This window comes from Symphodus melops (genome assembly GCF_947650265.1).
Source record: "Symphodus melops genome assembly, chromosome: 22".
Classification (NCBI taxonomy): domain Eukaryota; kingdom Metazoa; phylum Chordata; class Actinopteri; order Labriformes; family Labridae; genus Symphodus; species Symphodus melops.
Window position 1 is genome coordinate 18064983 of NC_136712.1, and position 12363 is coordinate 18077345.

General features: G+C 44.2%; 1 protein-coding gene across 10 annotated transcripts in view; it reads left to right on the forward strand.

The window, feature by feature from the left end:
• Positions 1 to 12363, forward strand: part of nav3 (neuron navigator 3) — a 391548-nt gene that overhangs the window by 264025 nt on the left and 115160 nt on the right. The window lies entirely within an intron of this gene.

The window sequence follows — 12363 nt, forward strand, 5'->3', positions numbered from 1 at the left end:
TTTACATTTAGTCCCATTTGCATCTTTGAAAATGAACAAAAGTATTCATGGTAACATGTCAGATTAGTTTATTTACATCTGAATGGTCACAGTAAGAAAGCTGTTCGGGGGGCATTAGGGACATTAAAGAGTCTTCAGACTCCCCTGTAGCCTGATCGTGTCTTCAGAGAGATGGGAGGAACAGCGCTGTCATTTGACCGGAAACACAAAGACTTCCTGACTTCTTTCACTTGCTGCGCTTTGTTCACTCGTCTGTATTTCTGGCTGCCATGCTGCCGAGCGATGCCGGCGGTTTCCTTATTTCCCTCTTTTTAATGAGATGACGGGTTGAAGAACCGCTGATTGTCGTCACTGTGAGATAATTACCCCTCGCTTTAACTAGAGTTGACTAAGTGTTTATGCAGTGTTGGTTTTCGCCCTGGCATCTGCCCTCCCTCCATTAAAAGTGACTAAAGCGGTTGAGCTGCTTCGCTGCGCTTTAGACAGTGTGGCTGAGGAGCGTGTTTTGTGTTTTACACATTCATGCTCTCCTGTGCTGCACTTCACTCTTCATGAAACCACCTTTTAATGGATCAGAAACTCAAAGTTGCTACTTACAAATCAGTGGATTTGATCACCTCTCATCTGAGGGAAATCTGGGAAATGTTCCAAAGGGTTCGATCGCTGGAATGTAGGATTTATTTTACAACTCGTTTCACACATCCAGCACCATTTCTCAGCTGTTTTCTTTCTTCCTCCATGGTGAGACCAGCTGTATGGAAACAGACTGTGTGCTCTGTTGGGGGGAAAAAAAAACAACATTAAAGAACCAGGAAGGAAGACAATTTAAAGGTCTGAATCCTGGTTACTCCTCGTGTCACTCTGTGGGTTCAGTGTGTGAAAAACAAGAACACAGTTCAACCTCTGTGAAGTGATTTGTCACAAACTGGGATTCTGGTCCTGCTTGGATGCAGCTCGGTTCAGACTGACACACTGGTCTCTCAGGGCGAGCTGCGAGCAGAACTGCAAGCATGTGGCTCGATGTGCCAACAACCTCTGTGTGTGTGTGTGTGTGTGTGTGTGTGTGTGGAGCGCGCTCTTTGTCTCAGTCACTCACTAAGCCCATTGATCCACCACCTGCTCTGACCACAGAGGGTACGGCCGGCTTGGGAATTGAACTTTGAGGAAACACAGTTGCTTATGTTGTGGGCGCAGAAGGAAGGAAACATCTGACACGCACACACAGAAACACGCAACATCAACAAGAAATATAGCAAGGGCGCAGAGCCACTGTTTGGACAAGTCAAGGTTTTTACTGCGGCACATTCTTCAAGACGCTCAAGCTGGAAGCATCAGTATTATTATAACAACTTACAGAAACAGATGCAAGACATAAACTGAACTGGAGATAATTTAAGGAGCCGTTTTATTTTGAGAATTGTTGAGAGGCATCGTATCGATGAAGAAATATGTCATCGACCTGCCTCGTGTGACACAACTATCTTCGCTGCTGACAAATGTAGATAATTTATGTAAAAGAATAAAGTGCTCTGAACTGATTTCCCAAGATGGCTGCTTCCTGACTCTTAAGAAGCTGAAGGATGAAGTGTGATAAGAAGTGAAACTGACACCAAATATGAGTGAATCACTGCTCCTGCATCCTGTCAGGGGCCTTTCACATCCTTCAGTTTCCCCAGAGCATTTTGATGCATCTTTTTAGGATTGTCTTTAAGTATCGCAGCGTCATGCTATCTTTACGGCCGGCCTCACATCACACGTCGGAGTGTACGGTGCTGTATTGTCTTTTCACATCTCATCACATCGTATCTGGACTTGCCCTGCTGTTTCCACCCCGAGTTGCGGTGAAGGAAGACTGAGCGTGCGCCGACATTTCTTTGCTTCTCTTTCTGCTGAATTTGTCAGTTTCAGAGAAGTCAAAGTCCGGTGCTACCATACACCTGGACTGAGACCTGCTGAGGACTCTGCCTTGGCTGGGTTTTTTTATCCATATGTACATCGCACATGTTCACGATAACTTTAAATTCAAATAACACGATCAGTAAATCCTTCTTTAAGAAAAAAGGAAGCGGTCCTCCCTTCTAAAATATTATCACAGTCATTTCTTTCTTTCTTTCACACCAGAGAATTTGAATCAACATGTATAGCACTGTAAAGTGCAGCGTGAACGACCGTCGGTCAGCAGAATTTGATTAACTCCACTTGGCTCCACGGAGCTCTGATGATGCACGGTGAAGGTTGCCAAGTTGTCCGATCACTGATTTACCCCGCTTGCCCATGTGACTTACTGCCTGCAGCTCTTGGCTCATTTGCAAAAGTCAGCATGAACAGTCGGACCAAAATGCAGTCGTGCAGCTTTTCTCCGGTCGGACCGGATGAGCAAAAACCATCAAGGTGGTGACACGTGGACTTACGGCGGTCGAAGAGCGTAAGTATTTGGTTTGGCCAGTTTGTCCAATATCCTCAACATATAAATCCCAAACAGCTTCTTCCCTGTCCGGTGTAAAACTTCAGCTATTTTTTAACTTTTTGAATCTTTTTGGCAACCTGAGCTTTTGCACCCTGGAAACCTGCCACTGGCCACCTCGCAGCTGGAGTTTAAGCGCCTCGGCTGGGGACATCACAGTAGCAGCAGCTGTCAGTGGGGTTAGACGAGTCAGATTTACTTCCTCTGCACAGATTTTTTTTTTTAACCCCTACTGGGATGAGAAGCAGTCGTCCTGCCAGCACAGGCCAGTTTCTCTTAAGTGATAGGTTGCTGCTCGGTCCAGTCAGTGGATGGAGGCCAACTGAGCAGCTGCTTGAAGCTGAGGAGCAAAGACCAGCGTGGCACTAGCATCTGCAGGCTTTACAGCAAATCTACATCCATAGTACACTCTTCTACTCTTAAGCCAATGTTAACAATGCAGTTGATCTCCGAGTTATCTGAAGTCTGACCATTTCCTGCAGAGCTAATCCAACAGAAAAACAAGCAGGTTTGTTGAAGGTCAACAACATTATGGTCTTAGATTGCTTTTTACTGACCACATGCCCCCGTAAGACAATTCTTTTTATTTGCGTTGTTCTTCTAAAGCGTTGCTCCAGTTGCATTTGTGGCGGCTGATTTCTTTCTCTAGATTCCCACAATAAAGATTCAGACAGCTCCTCTGCTGGCACATGGTAGTGACATTATGATCGCTGTGCATCATTGCAGGGAAATGAGGTTTCTTTACATTTTCTTTTAAGGCCCAAACATGCGTCAAGCTGGGTTTTAATACCAGCGCTAACAGCAAAGCTGATTCAAACACTGACTGTGTCATCCATCAAGCAGGACATTATTTTGATTTATTTCAGCTCAAATCGAATCATGGGGCCGAAGGTTATCACCTCTGACGGCAAAAAAAACCAAAAAAACTGAATTTATTACCACTCTGTCTCTACTTGTTCTTCTCTACTTGTTCTAATTTCTTCTCCTCGTGCGTCACATGTAAAAGAGTTTGACCTTTAATCACCTTTTTGTTACGTGACATAAAAACCTACATTTTATGGTGTGCAGGTTTCCTCCATTAATACTCAAAGGTCAAACTTTTGCCACTCCGCTGCTCCTGTTAAACTAAAGATTGAAATGTCAAAGACTTTATAATGCTGTCCCGTTACTTTCAATAGACCCAGGTTGAAATATTCTAATGCAAAAGCTGTTAAAGTTACACTTCCAGCATTTATATGCCCTTAGTTTATCTTATTTTTGAAATGTTGCAGCCGGATCCCCGTTTTATTGTTTTCTAAAGTACAGTAAACTTTAATGAAATGTAACATCCTCCCGCTGGATTCTCATCATGTTTTCAGTCAGAGGAAAACTGCCTTCTGCCTATTCCAGGTCCTGGAGCCTGTGGAACATGGACATTGTCAATGCAAATGGGATTCCCCACATTTGAGGCCTTGTCTTTCCCAGTGGTCAGACTGGTCGACATTGCAAACATGCCCATTTTTCCCAGTAGACCTTGTGGCTGATGTGTTTCGGAACAGAATAGTTTGGGTTGAATTTGTTGGCGTAGAAACGAATGATTGCTGGGAATTTGTCTCTGACATGTGGGAGCAGGCTTTGTCTACAGAAGCCTCCCCTCGTACCGACCACGTACTCGGTCCCGGAAGGACTCATTTGCAACCACGGAGCACGCCATTGAAGATGACGAGAACGAGGAGTGACAGGAGCACGGTACGAGGGGATTTCAACTCAGCGGAGATTTGAGGCTGGTTTTGTTTCTTTCCACTGAATTGAATATGTCACGTTTCACTTCTTGCCTCAGTTTCTTGATGATAGATGAAAGTAATGTTTAAAAAGTGGATGATATGGATGAATTCAGAGGCCAGAAGGTGATGTGGGCTAGATTTGGAGATGGGTTTGGATCCAAGAGAGTGTTGCTTATCAAAACAGAACAGTTTCTCTGCTTTTTTTTTTGCTGATGTCTTCTCCTTTTACGTTATTGCACTTCTGTCCTCACCCATTTCAGATCATTTTCTCACTGAATGTTGATCAGTTAGGCTCTTTTCTTTTGTCTGATATAGGCATCAACTTGACACTGTTGAAGCAGTTAATGCATTTTTGATGAAGGAATTTGCGCAGTGTTTGTGAGAATCCTTCCTCGTGGCACTCTGTCTGCAATCTGTCTGCCACGTAAGACCTCACCCCCTCTGACTGTGCACTCTGCCAGTAATTGTACAGACATCCAAAGGATTTAGACGTGCACCCAGGTTCTTGAATGCAGTGAAGGAATTGTTTTCCCCTTTTCATTTCTCTGAAGATTTGTGCTCAAACACAAGAACGGCAGGCAGGGGACGGCAGAAGAGGCCCATTCAGCAGAAAATATTAAAGCCTCGCAACACTAATCCTCCTCATTATAGACAGACATCATTAGCGAACCACAGAGCGCTTCCCTGCAATACAGATGACTGTGCAGTTTCACTCTCTGGGTGTGTGTGTGTGTATGCATGTGTTGGTGTGTGTGTGTTCAGCTTCTAGCGACCTCAGCAAAGGATTTCAGAGAAAGAAACAAATGCTTGCCAAAAATCGTATCCGCGAACGCAAAGATGCAACATCTGTCGGCAGAAGGCTGCACCGGTCCAGCGAGGAGAGATGACATCAAACAAAGTCACCCACTTTAAAGTCAACACGTTCCTGCAGCTTTTCATTTGTGGTATCAGATTCTAAAGTGTGCCATGGATCATATTTAGATCAGCCACTTGCAGCGTTGGCTCTCCCCCAATCCACTTTGATGTGACTCTGTAATTTCATTGGCTGTTGATTTACAGCGAGGGTGAGTTTGTTTGAAATTGTGTTGCAGTTTGTCAAATATTAATGGTCTTCATATTTGGAGATAAATCAGTTTGTTTCACCCCGACTCAACACAGAACTGTTCCTGCCAGCCGACAGTCCAACTAAACATCCTCAAAGTCAGAATCAATCTTGAAATACAATAAGTAAGAAAGGGCAACGAGAAGTTGACTTGGCTTTGGTTTAACATTGGGATGGTCCAGCACAACTAACAAAAAAAACAATAATGATTAAAAAAGGAGCAGTTAGTTTTCCATGGCACTTTTCCACTTTTTTTTGTACAGAACAGATGTCATTACATTTTCCCAAAATGTGCCGATAGCTGCTGCGTTCTGCAAAGAGTAGCATAGTTACCTAAGTCCTATATGTAAGCAATCAAAGTTCATATCAGGCCAAAATTCAAATCAATAGAGCTGGGGCACTTAATGCTGTTTCCTCTAATTCAGTCTAACTACATATACAGCATAAAGCTTGCATTTAAACGATCATGGCACACCATCTCAACCTCAGTGGAATCAGCAAAGCGAATTTCCTTTTCTACTGGAAAAGTCGAGCTGCTCTCTGCTTGAGCTTCAGAAGCAGGTTTGGGCTTTACGTGCAGCCTGTGAGGCCTGATTGAGTCTAGGGTTTCTTTGAGACTATTAAAGCCCTGCAGTGTCATCTGGGCCCCATCTGTTGGCAGCCTGCTCAGCAGCCAGACAACAAGACAAACGGCACGAGCCACTCAGTGGTATCATCTTCACTGGCCTGACGCTTCATCATCCTCACAGCTCGCTGTGAATCCCTGCTTCTAATTTCTCCTCTTCCTAATTTGAATCCCTGTAAGGCCAAACCAACTGGCATCTGTGTGACACTCCTCAGGTCATTAATTTGATTTTAGCAGTCTTGGCTGTCTGGCAGCTCACCTATTATAGGAGGGAGTTGGTGTGGAAATACACCGACAAATGGATGATGGGAACTCTGGGCTTCTGAAACATCCCTGATGTCATCGTGCATGTCCAGTGTTTGGCAGCGAGTGGCCCAAAGAGGGCTGAGGCAGATGGTTTATTTACACTGCTGGAACTTTAGCTATGCTGGGGGTACAATTCATTCTCTCTCCTTGCTCACAGTCAGGTCGCCTTGATGTTAGAGAGGTGAGTGTGTGACCAGGGGGTCTTTGGTCCGAACGAATAATCAGTCGTCAAATGAGAAAGATGGAAGTCCTTCTCATCAAACACTGGGTCCTGCAATGAATCTCTTCCCAGCCAAAGATTCGACCTCCAGAACAGTTTTGCAGTTCACGCAGGACACAGAAGTCAGACCAACCCTTCTGTTATAAGAAGACAGCCAACCAGTGGAGTTGTTTGTTCTCGTCACTCACAAACCACAGCCCAGTCTCACAACAAGGCAGTCCACTTATTTTTATTTATTTATCTATTTCAATTAGGAAAATGCATATTCATCAACATGTCAGCATAAAGCAGAAATATAAAAATGCCGGAGTTAGCCCAATAGCTAATTTTCATCCGTCGCCCTAAGGTAGGTATAGTAAACATTCACAGGACATCACACATTACAAGTAGACCATACAAGTTACATATAAGACTTTAAGATCCAAGGAAAGGAGCAGATAATCTCACTGTGCATGCATGTCTGGTTAGTTTTCAACCTGTTCCATGTCTGTGTGCCTCTGATAGACCCCACCCCACCCCCTGGCCATGTTGCAGTCCCCTCTGCTGTTTACTCCATTACTGCTTTTTTTTACTTATAAAATCCATCAAAGGACGAGGAGCAAGTATAGTTTAACTTTAAAAATGAGGCAAGCATCCATGAATGTCTGGTAACTATAAATATCCAAAATGTTTTACTTATTTAAGATGTTACAATAATGATGCTGTTTATTTAAACAGAACTTCCTGCAACACCGACGCAGCTCACCGTGCGCTGCTGCAGCCTCAACTACCCCAGCCTCTGTTTTTCATACCATGAAAGTTATTCCACTTCATTTGGTCTTTGATTTCCTTCTCTGGAGATATTCGAATGAGAGACACCCTTCTTCACCCTGAGGGGTCCTGGGCCTCGCCTGGTGGAAGGGATGCTTGATGGTTGCTTCTGTCCTGATGGTGGGCTTGTTGTGGTTGTATTGGCGTGGTCATTTTATAAACCTTTGGTCTGCTGAAGGTCACGATGTTTGTGTTTCCACTGAGGGTCATGTGGTCGGTCGTGTAACTGATCAGGGCATAATTGGACGAGTTTCCTCACTGAGAGCTTAACCTTTTCTTTGCTGCACAGGATCCTCATCTTTACGTCTTTGTCATTGTTTCCAGTCGGACCAGATCAAGACGCATAAATGGAGTTGGAGTTGAGATATTATGTGAACAATCTCACTGCTTTTTAGACGTTCATTCCAAAAGATTTTTTTAGCGTTTGCAGGATGCTCTTGTGTTGCGTTTTGTTTTGTAGTTTACGCTTCTCTGCATGGAGAACCAAAGCATGTTTAAATGATCACAGGTGGTAGAGAAAATGTGGAGCTTGTCCTTAAGAACATTTGAATTTCACACTGTTTTACACACTAACAGATTGTTGGTGAACCACAGCGGCGATAACATGAGTGGGAAGATTTTTGCAGATAGCATAGAAGTGGCTGGATGCTGACCGTCAGTCCCTCCGTCATCTGCAGAAAAACATCCATGAATCCAGTTGGACCAACACACACACACACATCTGGCTTTTAACACATCTGGTGGGTTCTTGTGTCAGAATGGTTCGTTGTTCTTGAAGTGTTGAAAAGGGATGCTCGATGAGTCCAGTGTATGGCGTGTTTTTAAACGTATGGCTCCTCCAGTGTCTGAGTGTCTGAGCAGCTGTTGTGCTAAAAGTCGTCCCGACTCTGACACTGTGTGAGCATCACTCCCTCTTCTCCTTTTCTCTGTTCCCTCACAGTGTGTGTGTGTGTGTGTGTGTGTGTGTGTGTGTGTGTGTGTGTGTGTGTGTGTGTGTGTGTGTGTGTGTGTGTGTGTGTGTGTGTGTGTGTGTGTGTGTGTGTGTGTGTGTGTGTGTGTGTGTGTGTGTGTGTGTGTGTGTGTGTGTGTGTGTGTGTGTGTGTGTGTGTGTGTGTGTGTGTGTGTGTGTGTGTGTGTGTGGTGCACACAGGTTGACCCTCACATACGTGGGCCAGTTTCGAGGCCTGATCAGAGCACCCGGGGGCTTGTTACGGGCTCACTTGTAACTAAATTGGAGGCTTTTAATCGCTCATTAGAAGTGAGGGACGTGGACAGATGTTCTGTTAAGGGAGCAGAGAGCCGGCTTGTTAAAAACCAGGCGCGGTGAAGGACCAGCTCTCTTTGATCCGGCTCAGTGTGTTTGACAGCAGCTGCTTTCTGCCTCCACTCTTCTGAACCTGCTTACATATAAATACATTCATTAGTCTAATTCTTCAGATTGAAGCCTGAACTGTCTCTCTTTTCTGATACTCTGGCACTCTTCAGACTCTGATAGTGTTCAGTATTTTCACCTCTTCTACCTTCTTCAGTCGCCTTTAGTGCAACATAGCAAATGTCTGAGATGCCACTGATCACGCAGCCTCACGCTCATCGCTCACTGGCTGCACAAAGACAGGCTTGTCCTCTACTTTACACTGACTTGTGAAGTGACAGCAACCCTCCTCCTGTGTGTTCACTGAGTCAAATGTCACGCAGCGGGTTAGATTTATTTTTTTGACACACACTACCAGAAAAGGAGATAAAAGCAACACCACTTGATGTTGACTTTCTTGAGGACTGTGAAGACGTCAGTGAGTGGACAGACTGCTTTTGTTTGCTGCTGTAGCTTAACGACGTGCAGCTTCCTTCAGATACAGCACTCATCAAATGTGCTACTTTGAATCCTGTCCAGGAAGAAGAGCCTCTCCAGTGACTGAACACCTGATTGGATCAATCGGGTGAATATTTAGCCTCAGCCTCCAGAATCAGAGCGGGGTTGTGACCTGATTCCCTTCATTTTGCAACTCTCTTCGTTGACATTCTGGTCCCTTACACAATTTGTGCTTGAAAGGGGAATGCAGCTTTTTTTTTTGTTTTTTTTGGTTTTTTTTCACCAAACTCCTGGAATATGCGATTGTTCCTAAAGTTACAGCATGTACAACAAGTTAGTAACCTTGAGTGTCAGCTCTGCACCGAAGGTTTCCCTTCATCTTTGAAAGCGGAGGACTGATGAGATTCAAGAAAGCAGAGCAGCTTTCGATGTGTGCACTTGTTTCTCCCACTTCCACCATTTTTCCTCATGCAGATTTTGACCACTCGTGTGTCGTCTTTCACTAGGTGATGCACCTCATAAAATGAGGTCATGTGTAGGTGTTGATGTAGAAAAAGCTGCTATACCACTGAGAGGTGCAAAATAAGGAATCAGGGAATTTATAGTCACTGCTGACTGACCGCTGCAGCAGAGGAAACAGCATGTGACATTTAACATCTGGGAAAAGCTGCTGTAGAATCAGCTGCACGGTTTAATCTGACGCACACACACACACACACACACACACACACACACACACACACACACACACACACACACACACACACACACACAAAGGCTGAGAGACGTATAGTGCGACAAAAACAGAAATCCTTGGTGAAGATTACTGCAGCAAATAGCTCTCTGTAACTTGGCTTTCTTGTTGTGTCATGGTGCTGAACAGTCTTATTCTTCACTCAGTTAGACCCAGACATTACCCTGACATTTAATGGCTCAAAGCGAGTCTTGTCAGGGAGGTTTTGAAAGAAGCAGCCTCTTCTGTTCATTGTGGACGTCGTACTCCGTCGGTGAAAAGGCCCTGCAGGAAAAAGTCAGTAAAGTCTTTCAGTTGGTAAATGACATCGTTGTTTTTGTGTTAACCTCCACTGGGACGAGATGTCATCAGAGAAGGCTTTTTGTTTCTATTCAGGGTAGTAAGAGAAGAACAGACGGGGACTGAATTAGGCAGCAGTGTGGAGGTATTTCTCAGCTTGCATCATAGCCGCTCAGCAGGTTACCCAAACACATGCCGAAAGAGTCAGCAGCTTGACCTTCCTGACCCGTTGAGGAGAAGCTGCCTCTGACAGGACGGACAGCAGAATTTGTCGCCTGTCGACTGCAGCGCTCTCCGTCATTCATGTTGTGTTTTTTTCCTCATGCTAAAAGCAACGGTAACAGCATGTACGTGACAGAGACATGAAGAAAGGCTCTCTCACATGGAAACACGAATCAAGATTAGTTAAACACCTCCGTGTCTTTTCTCAGCTGGTTTTAGATTTTCTTCACCAAATATCCCAGCGAGACAAACCGAGACAACATTATTCATTCTGACTTTTTCAGCTCATTTGTTTGAGATTGTGCCTCAGAGGCCTTTTTTGGCTTTCGGCTTCGGTTGACTTCTTGAGAAGAAACAAAAACATAGTTCTGTTGACTCGGTAAAAAGGTACTGAATCCACGTGAATAAAGACTCAGATTGGATGTACAGTAGGACTCCAGGTGTGTTAAATGTTCTGCTGAAAGTCCCTCCTCCAAGTTCAGAGTCACTGAGTTCATGGGGTCACTTTAGAAAGCTGCACAGTCTAAGATTTCCCCCAAGAAATGATTATTAATTATAAATAAATAGCTGTAATTAATATCTTTTGAAGAGGTCTGAGGGGTATGCATAAAACTCTTTAATACAGCAGCGCTCCAGATTCATGAAAACATGCCGACATGTTTCAGCCATACAAGCCTTCATCAGTAAATCTAAACTGAATAATGCATCTTATTCTGTTGAATGATTTGAAGAGGATGATTACTCAGCCTGATGAACTGTCATATAACATATTGAGCTCTACAGTGAGCCTCTCAGTGTTTGAAACAGACAGATAATGTCGGTGGTGTTATTCAGGTTTGGACTCCGAATCATAGAAACTAAAGAACTAGAAGAAATGCTGGTTTAAACAAGAGACAATGCAATTTATCACAAAAGCTGAGCACAGAGACATTATTACAAGAAAAAGAAAATCTTGCATCATTTCCTTTTTTATGACTCAGCTTCATCAACACAATGATAATGAGATCTGGCATGAACAGTGAGAAAGGATTTAGAGAGATTAACCCAGACATGAATGAGGTGACTCGTTAGTCTTTGTCATCCATGAAACATCTCTCTCTCTCTCTCTCTCTCTCTCTCTCTCTCTCTCTCTCTCTCTCTCTCTCTGTCTCCCTGTCTCTCTCTCTCTGTCTCCCTGTCTCTCCCTCTCTCTCTCCTCCCTTCTCTCCCCCCTTCTCTCCCTCTCTCTCTCTCTCTCTCTCTCTCTCTCTCTCTCTCTCTCCCTCTCCCCCCTTCTCCCCCCTTCTCTCTCTCTCTCTCTCTCTCTCTCTCTCTCTCTGTGTCTCTGTCTCTCTCTCTCTCTCTCTCTCTCTCTCTCTCTCTCTGTTTCTCTCTGTCTCTCTCTCTCCTCCCTTCTCTCCCTTCTCTCCCTTCTCTCTCTCTCTCTCTCTCTCTCTCTCTCTCTCTCTCTCTCTCTCTCTCTCTCTCTCTCTCTCTCTGTGTCTCTGCCAATCACTCACTCAGCGTCCACATACACACGTGTGCACAAACGTTGTCTGTGCAGCAGATGCACAAAGCCACATTGAGGCCCTCCTAGTTATTTGATGCTGTAAACAGATGAAACTGAACCACCGTATAAAATTGAGACATCCGTGGATATGGGCTTGTGTTGCCATGCAGATTCTATTGATTATACATCATGTGTGTTTATCTGCTGACTGAGCTTGAACTGCAGAGGAACGTCGCAGCTGCTAAATCCACATAGACACTCATTGTTTTATATACATAAATATTAGGCGTGACAAATGATTAAGGAACTGTTTTTGTCTCTGAAGCCTCTGATACTTGAGTTGAATCCTTTTAGTTTAGTTTCATGCTGCACACTTTTATAACATTTAAGCTGCTGTGAATGCAAACATTGACTCTGTAATGCAGATGTTCCATAACAGATACAAATTCTGGAAAGTTCTCCAATATCAATAGAATTGGTTTTGTGTGAGCTTATCCACCAGTCCAGTACCATTAGCCT